This window comes from Martes martes (assembly GCF_963455335.1).
Source record: "Martes martes genome assembly, chromosome: 4".
In the NCBI taxonomy this organism is placed as follows: Eukaryota; Metazoa; Chordata; class Mammalia; order Carnivora; family Mustelidae; genus Martes; species Martes martes.
Window position 1 is genome coordinate 149955434 of NC_137891.1, and position 11701 is coordinate 149967134.

General features: G+C 42.4%; 1 protein-coding gene and 1 pseudogene across 2 annotated transcripts in view; one reads left to right on the forward strand and one right to left on the reverse strand.

The window, feature by feature from the left end:
* The window catches only part of TUT4 (terminal uridylyl transferase 4), a 197963-nt gene that overhangs the window by 50793 nt on the left and 135469 nt on the right, over nt 1-11701 (forward strand). The window lies entirely within an intron of this gene.
* On the reverse strand, nt 10977-11286 carry LOC308341703 (ataxin-7-like protein 3B; annotated as a pseudogene). The gene has a single exon. The product of its transcript is annotated as an ataxin-7-like protein 3B (transcript).

The following is an 11701-nucleotide window of genomic DNA, read 5'->3' on the forward strand; positions in this document are numbered from 1 at the left end:
GTAAAATCTTAAAAAAAAGAGAATACAAGTATTTTCTTGCCTTTTTTTTTTTTTTAAAGTAAGCTTTACGTGAATGTGGGGCTCGAACTCACGACTCGTATATCAAGAACCTCATGTTCTATGGACTGAGCCAACCACGAACCTCAACAATCCTGATTCTTTTTTCTTAAATAAGATTTTATTTATTCATTTGACAGAGACAGTGAGAAAGCACAAGCAGGGGAGTGGCAGACAGAGAAAGAGGGAGAAGCAGGCTCCCTGTTAAGCAGGGGGACCCCAATGTGGGACTTCATCCCAGGACCCTGGGATCATGACCTGAGCAGAAGGCAGATGCTTAACCAACTGAGTCACCCAGGCACCCAATAATCCTGATTCTTAGTGGTGAATGGTGAAGGTGAATTCTAAATGGTGACCCATTGGTTTGATTTAGTTGATTCCGATCTATTGTAACACCATACAGAGCTTCCTAAAAGCCAAGCCACTAAAATCATACTATAAACAATAGCATTTTATTCATTTATTCAGTAACTTATTCAAAATTATTTTTGTTGAGCACTTGTTATCTTACACACTTTATTCCAAGTGCTGAATTATGAAACTTATGATTTATCAGAGATATGATGATCAAGTATTTACAAGTATGATAAATGATACAAGCAAGGAATATTGAGTATTATAAGTCCATATAATAGGAATGTCTAAACTTGTCTTTGGGTAGGGGAAGGCTTCCATTAAAAGTAATGTTTAAGTTAAAATCTGAAGGATGAGCAGGAGCTAGGTGGATGAGGAGTTGGGGAAATGAGTGGGAAGAGACTGGGAGTGGCATTGGCATGTGGGAAGGCCCAGAGGCCTAACCCTAACCCTAACCCTAACCCAAACCCAATTTTGTTTAGGGAACTGAAGGGGTCAGTTCCTAAAAACTGGAGCACTGAGTATGGGACATGAGACAAAGCTGAAAGACTGCTGGGGGTCAGTTCATTTAAGACTTGATGGTCATGCTAGAGTATTCACAGTTCCTCTCCCTGGGACTGGCTTTGTTCTGGGTACTAGACATATACAGAATTGAATCAGACTTTAAAGTTCCTTAATCCTGGGGCGCCTGGGTGGCTCAGTTGATTAAACATCTGCCTTCCATTCGGTCATGATCCGGGGGACCTGGGATGGAGCCCCCACCTAATCCGGCTTCTTGCTTAGTGGGAAGTCTGCTTCTCTCTCTCTCTCTCTCTCTCTCCTCTGTCCCTCCCACTGCTCATTCTCTCTCTCTCTCAAATAAATAAATAAAATCTTTTAAAAAAATAAAGTACCTTAATCCCAGGCCTTAAATAATAGGTCATTGGGTGGCTTAGAGACACTTTGACAATGGCAATGCAGCATAATAAATATGATGATAGAGATAAGAAGAGATTTTCATGGGAATTCACAGGAAAGGATCTTAAGGAGTAAAAAGAATCTAGAAAGCAATTTTTTTAAAAGACTTTATTTATTTATTTGACAAACAGAGATCACAAGTAGGCAGAGAGGCAGGCAGAGAGAGAGAGGAGGAAGCAGGCTCCCTGCCGAGCAGAGAGCCCAACGCAGGACTCGATCCCAGGACCCTGAGATCATGACCTGAGCCGAAATCAGAGGCTTAACCCACTGAGCCACCCAGGTGCCCCTAGAAAACAATTTTAAAGATTTTATTTATTTATTAATTTGACAGAGAGAGACAGACAGACAGAGAACACAAGTAGGGGGAGCAGAAGGCAGAGGGAGAGCGAGAAGCAGACTCCCTGCTGAGCAGAGCCCAACACAGGGCTCCATCCCAGGACCCTGGGATCATGACCTGAGCCGAAGGCAGATGCTTAGCTGACTGAGCCACCCCAGGTGCCCCAGGAGTAATGTATCATTTATCTAGTGGTATCATAGAAGGCTTTTAGAAGGAAGTAATTCAAGCTAAGAACTGAAGGATAAGCATGAATTAACCAGTCAGAGTGGCATCATGGAACAGAACTGAGAGAGAACATAGCACATTTAAGAAACAGAAAGAAATCAGAGCTACCCTTTGATCCAGCGATTGCACTACTGGGTATATATCCTAAAGATACAAACGTGGTGCTCCGAAGGGGCACGTGCACCCGAATGTTTATAGCAGCAATGTCCACAATAGCCAAACTATGGAAAGAACCTAGATGTCCATCAACAGATGAATGGATAAAGAAGATGTGGTATATATACACAATGGAATACTATGCAGCCATCAAAAGAAATGAAATCATGCCATTTGCGACGACATGGATGGAACTAGAGGGTATTATGCTTAGCGAAATAAGTCAATCGGAGAAAGACAACTATCATATGATCTCTTTGATATGAGGAAGTGGAGATGCAATGTGGGGGGTTGAGGGGAGGTAGGAAAAGAAAAAGTGAAAGAAGATGGGATCGGGAGGGAGACAAACCATAAAAGACTCAATCTCAAAAAACAGACTGAGGGTTGCTGGGGGGAGGGGGGATGGGAGAGGGTGGTGGGGATATGGACATTGGGGAGGGTATGGGCTATGATGAGTGCTGTGAAAGGTGTAAACCTGGCGATTCACACAGACCTGTACCCCTGGGGATAAAAATACATTATATGTTTATTAAAATAAATAAGTTTAAAAAAAAAAGAAACAGAAAGAAATCAACATTCAAAAAAAACACAGAGAGAGAAAATTAAAGAACTTTACAGAACAGTAAAGCTAGTAGACATGGGTGGGGGGGCAGGGGTCAGGTAGAGAGGAAGAGAAGGGAACAATTAGAGATAGGTGTTTAACATGATGGTGTACACATAGAAAACAATATGTAAATATTTATTGGATGAATGAATGAGCCATTCCAAAACCTAAGAAAGTTTGGGAAACTTTTCCTTTGGGAAAGCCAAGTTTGTGTGTAATTTTGTTCCCTTGTTCTCTGTGAGGCATTGTAGTGTGTTGGTTAAAAGCCTGGTCTCTGGCACCAGCTGCTTAGATTTGAATTCTGGCGTTCACAATTAATAGCTGAGGTCACTCTAGACAAATTACATAACCTCCTTTGTGTCATTTACCTTATCTGTTAAGTTAGAGAAGATAATAATACTTCTTAGGATTGTTGTCAAGATTAAACGAGTTAATACTTGTAAAGCATTGGAACAGAGCCTAGAACTAAGCACTGTGTAAGTGTTAGCTATTATTCATCCATTCATCAAAACATTTATTGCGGGCCAAGTACTGTGGGAGATGCTGTGAAAATAAGATGTGGCTCCAGCCATGGAGGAGGACCATAAAATCTGGTGAGGAAGAAAATTCATAAATAAGTAATTACAACACAATACCATCAAGTGAGGTGATAGGGTAAGTGCTGCAGAATTGAAGAAGAGGGGGTGACTCATTCTCTCCAAAGAGCCAAGGGAGGCTTCGGAGGGCAGAATGCATTTAAGTTGGGTGACACAAAATGAACACATTGCCAGCAAAGAAAGGCAATAGGATTTATCAGGCCAAGGAAGCACCATGTTGCAAATGTTTAATAGGATGCAAGCCTAAAGCATGTTTAGCAAATGGTAAGGAGCACTTGAGCATCTATTTTGGTCTGCACTAGGCACTTTTTGTAAGTTATTTCCTTTACTTTTCATAAAAACTGTTCATTGCGTGCCTACTCCACGTAATACTCATATAGTCCTTACTGTTGCAGTGACTTTATGTATATTAACTATAGATACTTATGACCACTGTGTGAAATAGGTACCATTATTATTCGCATTTTATAGATAAGGAAATTGAGGCCAAAAGTCAAGTTCGTCATTCAACGTCATATAGCATTGAAACAGCTGTGCCAAAATGCAAACTCACAGGCTGACTCCAGAATTTGTGCTCTTTTTTTTTTTTAAAAGATTTTATTTATTTATTTGACAGAGATCACAAGTAGGCAGAGAGGCAGGCAGAGAGGGAGAGAGGAGGAAGCAGGCTCCCCGCCAAGCAGGGAGCCCGATGCAGGGCTCGATCCCAGGACCCTGAGATCATGACCCGAGCCGAAGGCAGAGGCTTTAAACCACTGAGCCACCCAGGCGCCCCCAGAATTTGTGCTCTTAACCACTATTCTTAGTCTGTCCCCTCCCCTCTCCCATCCATTAGTTGTTGTTTTTGATCTGCTATGGCTGTAGAAACTAGACATCCAAAGTTGTTGGGACTGCATGAAAAGTAAGAGTTGAAAGTCACATTTGGGAGCGAAGTGCATGCATAAGCTCTACAGCATATGCAGTCTGCCCAAGACTGAGCCCCAAATGCTTAAGCACAAGACAAATAACTCCTTCCCCTCTCTGACTCTCCAGCTTGCTGTAGCCAGCAAAGGTGGGGGTAGGGGAGAGGTGGATGTTTATTGAATTACACAGGATGTCTCAGGCTACACATGTGTCTCTGGGGGTCCATTTTAAATGTGGATCCTCCAATCAGCAAGCTGCTCTTCTCTAGAAACAAACAAACAAAAAAGGTTTTAAAATACTCCTTTTACAGTAGGGGAGAAAAAAACGGGTGGAAAATTGCAACACAGACAAGACATGTGACAAAAAGAGTTAGGATTATCGAGAGCTAGGCAGAGCCAAGTTAATTCACAAAGAGATACACCAGTTGCAAGGACAATGAGGAATAAGAAGGGAGACTTTTGCAGACCTACTGGAGGAAGCAAACTTCCTCAGAAATATGATTAAGACCGTACTTAAAGTGAACCCTTAGCAAATGCAACCATGGAGATTTAGATTAATGGTGGCAAACAAGAGAAGGAGCAGAACTGAGGCAGTGTAAGAAAGCCCAAATCAGACCTGAAGAATTCACATTAGTTAAGAGCTTTCCCTAGGTTTTTTTGTTCTGTTTTGGTTTGGTTTTTTTATGGAGGAGGAACTGAAAGTCTAAACCAAAACCTATTAAGCCACTTTTGAAGATCTTCCTGCGGATTTATGTGTAAGTCAATGGGTGGTGAACTGTATACTCTGAATATAATATATATTCACTATATATTATGTATATATATAATAACTGTATATTATATAGCATATAATATACATTATAAATCTATAACTATAATAACTGTATACTCTGTATACTCTGAATAACTGAATATACACTGTATATTCAGAGCATAGGTTCAGTCTTTCCCAGTGAACCCTTAAATGACCTTCATAAATTCTCCAGTTTAAAAAAAAAAATCCCTCTGTGTATGACCTATAGATAGCAATCTGCATGGCTAGACCCTACCTGAGGTACACTCAAAATTCTGGTTCCCAGGGTGGGCAAAAAGCCAAGATCTCTTTTTAGTCTGAGTGTAACATAACGAACAGAAACTTCCTGACCACTCTCGGGATGTTCAGAATTCTTGCTTGTGAAACTGCTTGAAAGCTAAGATTCTGGATAGGTGAATTTATAGCAACATCATGTCCCAGATTTTTGAAGACAGCCCAGATTTGAAGTGTCCTATCTTATTGTAACTGTAAGTATGCATATAAACTTGTGCTCTCATGTATCCTAATTTGGACAGAGAGGAAAATATGGGCCTGATATAAGTGATACTTTCTTGGACTTAATGATAAGGATAAATACCAGAAGGACGTTGTGCTTGGGTTTAGAGGGATAACAGTGCTAGGAGTATTCCTAAGAATACTTGGTATATACTTGGTAACAGGGTGTAAAAAAGCTGTTTTGGATTTGAGAGAGGCTGGAAGAAACTCCTGCAAAATTGAGGATGTTACATGTGCCATCTGGAATAATAGAAAAGTCTAAGTGAGAGAAATTTGGGGACAAAATAGAGTCTGCTCCTAGTGAATGTCGGTTGTGTCCCCATCTAAGAGGAAAGGGCTGGAAGTTTGAGAAATCCAGAAAGACATAGAGAGAGTGAAAGAAAGTTTACAAAGGCTCACAGGGACAGAGAGAGAGAAACAGAATAACATTAAAAGAGTTTACAGAAAATCTTCAAAGAGACACAGGAAAGTAAGAGACTAGCGGGGGGGGGGGGGGGGGGGTAGAACCAGAGCATTCCAGTGAGGATAGGGTGGGGGTGGGCTGAGTTAGAGCAAGCAAGCAGGCAAGGGAGAGAGATACAAAAGGGAAGCTTGGAGTTTCTCTCAAGATTGTGAAAGTCTGGGGGAGAATTGGGAGAGATCTAAGTCTCGGAAAGGATTGTGGAACTGGACCAAGGGCTGTCCAAACAAGAAAAACTCAGAGCTGCATTTACTGTCTGCTGGAACTGGTGATCCCTCCAGGGATCCCCTAGAGAGTCTCACCCTCCCCGAAGTTGTAAGTGATCTTGGGTCATATCCTCCCAGGAATTTTGGAGACCCAGCCAGATGTTTTGTTGATGTTGTCTAATCTTAAGGAACTCTCTCTCTAAAACATTGTCAACCTGCAAGGTGGGGGTACTTAGTGGTTTAAAAAGTGTGTTTCTTAGGTTCTTGGGAAACATCAAAGTGAGTAACTTGTGTAAGTCCCCAGTTCTCCCCAAATCTGGAACTCCTATGCTACCAGCCAGTATTTAATTTAAAAAAAAAATATTTTATTTATGTATTTATTTGACACAGAGAGAGAGAGAGACAGAGAGAGAGGGAACACAAGTAGGGGGAGTGAGAGAGAGAGAAGCAGGCTTCCTGCTGAGCAAAGAGCCCAACGCAGGGAGAGATCCCACTCAAACCCAGGACCCTGGGATCAAGACCTGAGCCAAAGGCATACGCTTAACAACTGAGCCACCCAGGCGCCCCACAGTGTTTAGTTTTTGACTGAAACTACATTTGTAGTTACTACAGCCTTTGCTCAGAGATTCTGAGAAGCCTGCCCTTTTTAAAGCTTGGAAATGTTTAGTTTGTTTTCTCTCCCACATAACAGTGCAAGTGGAATTTAGGACAAACCAGTTTGGCAGCATATATTAATTTAAAAATTTTTTAATTTAAAAACTTCAAAATTTTCACACTACTCAACATAGACATCCCACATTTGAGAATTTTCTCCTAGGAAATAACTTCATAATGCTTTATACATTTATGTAAAAGTTATCATTTATAATAGTAAAAAATTAGAAGTCACTTAAATGCCTAATAATAAGGTACTGGTTAAGAAAACTCAGGTACCTTCTCTTATGTAACATTTTGGAGCTCCTGAAATTGTATTTACAAAATTCTTAGTGATGTGGAAAAAAAGATAAAACATCACGTAAAAAAGTACATACAAAGTGTGAGCTAAACTATGTTAAAATGCATATTTAAAAAAGGACTGGAAGGAAATATGCCAAAAAGTTGCTTAGACTAGGGATTATAAGATAGTGGGATGATGGTCTATTATTATTATTTTCTTCTTTTTCTTTTTTTAAGATTTTATTTATTTATTTGTCAGAGAGAGAGAGAGAGAATGCACAAGCAGGGGCAGAGGGAGAGAGAGAAGAAGGCTTCCTGCTGAGCAGGGAGCCCAACGTGGGACTCTCCATCCCAGGACCCTGGGATCATGACCTGAGCTGGAGGCAGACGCTTAAGTGACTGAGCCACCCAGCTGTCTCCTGTTATTTTCATCTTATGTTTTCTTACATTTTCCAGAGTCTGCAAAGGGCATGTAATATTATCATTGGAAGAAAATAAAAGTTTAGTTTTAGAAGTTTAAGAAATCAGGGAACTAAATGTTTGCAAACATAAAAATCATTTAGTCGAAAGTAATTTTTACAAAAATAATTTTATAAAAACAATTGTTAAAGGGAATGACATAAAACTTTTATTTTTATTTTATTTTATTTATTTAATTTTCAAAGTCATTTTAAAAATTTGTATTAGTGGGACGCCTGGGTGGCTCAGTTGGTTAAGCGACTGCCTTCGGCTCAGGTCATGATTACAGCGTCCTGGGATCGAGTCCCACATCCGGCTCTCTGCTCGGCGGGGAGCCTGCTTCTCCCTCTGTCTCTGCCTGCCACTCTGTCTGCCTGTGCTCTCTCTCTCTCTCTAACCAATAAATAAATAAAATCTTAAAAAAAAAATTTTTGTATTAGTACTGGGGCACCTGGGTGTGTGTGTAATGGGAGGTAATATGAACCTACGATTAGCCAAAATTATTTTCCACTTCTTCTACCTCTCACCAAGAGAAAGATCAGAAAGGAAACAGCAATGTCACAATCAGAGCTCCCTCTCTGAAGCAAGAGTGGACCATGACCTTACCTTTAACCTGTTTCCTAGACATTATTTGTAAGTAGGCCAGGGTTTCTCTTAAACCCTCCTTTACCTCTGCATCCCTTTAGAAGGAGATGTCTATAAAGTCAAGGGCAGATAACCCAAAATTATTTTAGCTCTTATCAAGGTCTAGCTTTCTAAAAAGTTATCATAATTCTTGTATTGAATACCAACCTGTAACTACACCTCAACGCTGATCAGACAGTCCTAGGGGGAGAATGCAAAAACCGTCTCAAGACCCTATTCCTATGGTTCCCTTAACAAATCAGTCCATACAGTCCAAACAGTTCCTTCTGGGATAAGGAAGGATACATGAACAGCAAGGGTTAGAGAAAATAGATCAGGACCCACTCCATCCCGGTATGTGTCAGTTAGCCTTTACTGGTCGTCTGCTTAGGTCCTAAGAGGCATTATCCAGGTGGAGGTGAGAAGAGGTAACTCCCTACGAAGTAAGACACAGCAGGAAGGCATCTAGCAAGGCAGTCCTATAGGAAAATGCTTAGGCATGACATTGTCTTTCATACACAAAAAATTATGTTCTTTCCCTGATCTTAATCCCAACAGAGGAACCCACCAGAAAGATTCTTCTCTGGATCTCCTAAAAGAACAAGGGGGAAAAAAAAAACAAAAACAAACAAGAAAAAAAAAGAAAAACTTGGGGAGCTTGGGTGGCTCAGTCCATTAAGCATTTGCCTTCGGCTCAGGTCATGATCCCAAGGTCCTGGCATAGAGTCCCGCATCAGGCTGCCTGCTCAGCGGGCAGTCTGCTTCCCCCTTTCCCTCTTCCTGCCACTCCCCCTGCTTGTGTGTGCTCATTTTCTTGCAAATAAATAAGTAAATAAATAAAAATTTTCAAAAACAAAAAAACCCAAATGGACAGATCTTGTTGTTAAGAATATCCAAAAGGGACTGACTGGAAAGGGTTGCCCCCTCATGAGGGGCCAGAGGTCATGACATTCTAGATGTTCACCATCACAGAGCTTTGACTGCCCAACCCAAGGAATGGTGGCATTCAATAGGATACTGTAGTCAGATGACAGATGGCCCAGTCTTGCTCCTTGGCTCCTAGTATTAACCCATTAACATTGAGAGCGGCTGAAAGAGGTCCCCTCTGGGCTCAGCTTTCAAATCACAGTCTCCTGCACAGCCATTATGCTTGCTCTTCTATAATTCAGGCCCACCCCTGGCACGGGAGGCAGGTACTGACCTGGCGTAAGGACCAAGTCAGACACGTGGACTGGCAAGGTAAATAGTAACTCAGAGTAGGAAAATGATTGCCTCACCAAACTGCTGTTCCAGCATAATATATCCAGATGTGAGTCTTGAAGTTTAAGAGATTTGTGCATAGTTGCAGAGGCCCCTGTCTCCTCTCAAGGGATCATAAATAAATCCTCAGCCTGCCTGGATAACCAAGTTGTCCATTTATGAAGCCTATGCCACCGGGTGGAGGGCAAGACAAAGGGTTGGGTTTTTGTTTTTTTTTTTGTTTTGTTTTGTTTTAAGATTTTATTTATTTGACAGAGACCACAAGCAGGCAGAGAGGCAGGCAGAGAGAGAGGAAGGGAAGCAAGCTCCCTGCTGAGCAGAGAGCCCGATGCGGGGCTTGATCCCAGGACCCTGGGATCATGACCTGAGCCGAAGGCAGAGGCTTTTACCCACTGAGCCACCCAGGCGCCCCAAGACAAAGGGTTTTATTTAGCAAAAGGTTAGGCCTTGTCTCCAAGTCCATGAGCTGTAACTGCTGGACCTTTGGGAAACTGGTAGCTTTGAACTTTTCTTCTTGTTGGGGCCAAGATCACAGAGCTTCCTTTACCAGATTCAGTTGTAATTCTTTTCTAATTCTTTTGTAATTCTTTTGCTTGGTTTTCCCAAATTGTGACTATTAATATCCATATCTTATACCTGACTTTCATTTGTCTTGGAGAAGTCTCATTCAGAGGCTCAGACATCAGAGGAGCAGTCCCACTGAGGACCAGTGATGAAGGCCTGACCATCAGCTAGCTATGTTCAAACTGTCAGTTATCCAGAAAGCCCTTGATATCAGGCAGCCAGAAAGGCTGAAGAACACACAGCTGCTTGCCTGTGCACTGGGGACAGTGATGAGGGTGGGAGGGTTGTGGGGTAGGACCTTGAGTCCTTCCTGGTGTAGAGATCAACCTGCATGGTACAGTACACAGGATGCATGGCTCCTCCTGCCCAAGCTTTCAAAGCTGATTTCAGGTAACATAAAAGGATCCTAATTCCTAAATTACCCACTTTAGGTTTTTAAAGGCTAGGATATGGGCATCTGGGTGGCTCAGTTGGTTAAGTACCTTCAGCTCAGGTCATGATCCTGGAGTCCAGGAGGATGGAGCCCAGCATTAGGCCCCCTGTTCAGCGGGGAGTCTGCTTCTCCTTCTCTCTCTGTGCTTTTCCCCATGTTCATGCTCTCTTGCACTCTCTCTCTCTCTCTCTCAAATAAATAAATAAATAAAATCTTAAAAAAAAAAAAGGCTAGGATCTTCAGTGGGAATTGGGACTTTTTAAAAAAGATTTTATTTATTTATTTGACAGAGAGAGATCACAATTAGGCAGAGCAGCAGGCAGAGAGAGAGGGGGAAGCAGGCTCCCTGCTGAGCAGAGAGCCCAATGTGGGGCTCCATCCCAGGACCCTGAGATCATGACCTGAGCCGAAGGCAAAGACTTAACCCACTGAGCCACCCAGGTGCCCCAGGAATTGGCACTTCTGTCTGATTTTTTTTCTTCTACCTAGATATCTAACTTCTCCAAACCACAAGGTCAGTGTATATTATTGTCCTGGTCACCTTCTGACACTCTTATGTTGCAGCTGCTGGAATTCTGGAAGTGAGCATTGTAGCTGCTCATCAGGCCCATTCCCAGATGCTCCAGGAAGGGAGCAAAGTAGGAGGCACCAGGCCCTTTATCTTTCACTGGCTGAATGCCAAAATCCTTCACACTACCAGTTTCTGTGAACTGCAGGTAGAAGTAGCCACACTCGACTGACCCATGCACCTCAGCGCAGAAGCCCAAACAAGAATCCTGTGTTAGGTATAGGAGCAATTGGCCTCTAGCTGGTTAGTATCCATGTTAGCCAAAGAGATTTCCTCCATTTTTATTGGTAAACCACGGTGGAAAGGGCGCACCTATAGCTCACAGCAGCGCGGGCAGCAACAAGTCGGGCTCTCTCGGGCTCGCTGGGGCTGTGGCGGGACCTAGAGGCCTGTTAGGGCCTTGTCCCTGGCCGCTGGGGGCCGGGGGAGTCTGTGGTGCCAGGCAGCCAGCAGCCAGCAGGCAGCAGCATCTGCCCAGGAACCCCAAGCCTTTCAGTTTCTTCTGGCGTCTCCCGGAGTCTGGGACTTTGAGCTCGGGCTGGCCTGGGACTCACCGCCAAATGGTCTCTGAGCCTCAGCCAGCAGCCCCCTAAAACTTTTATTTTTTTAAAGTAGTATTTTTAATTTTTATTTTACTAAAAATAAAACTTCTACCTTTGAAAACAAGTGGTCATGAAGAAATGCTTATGATTTA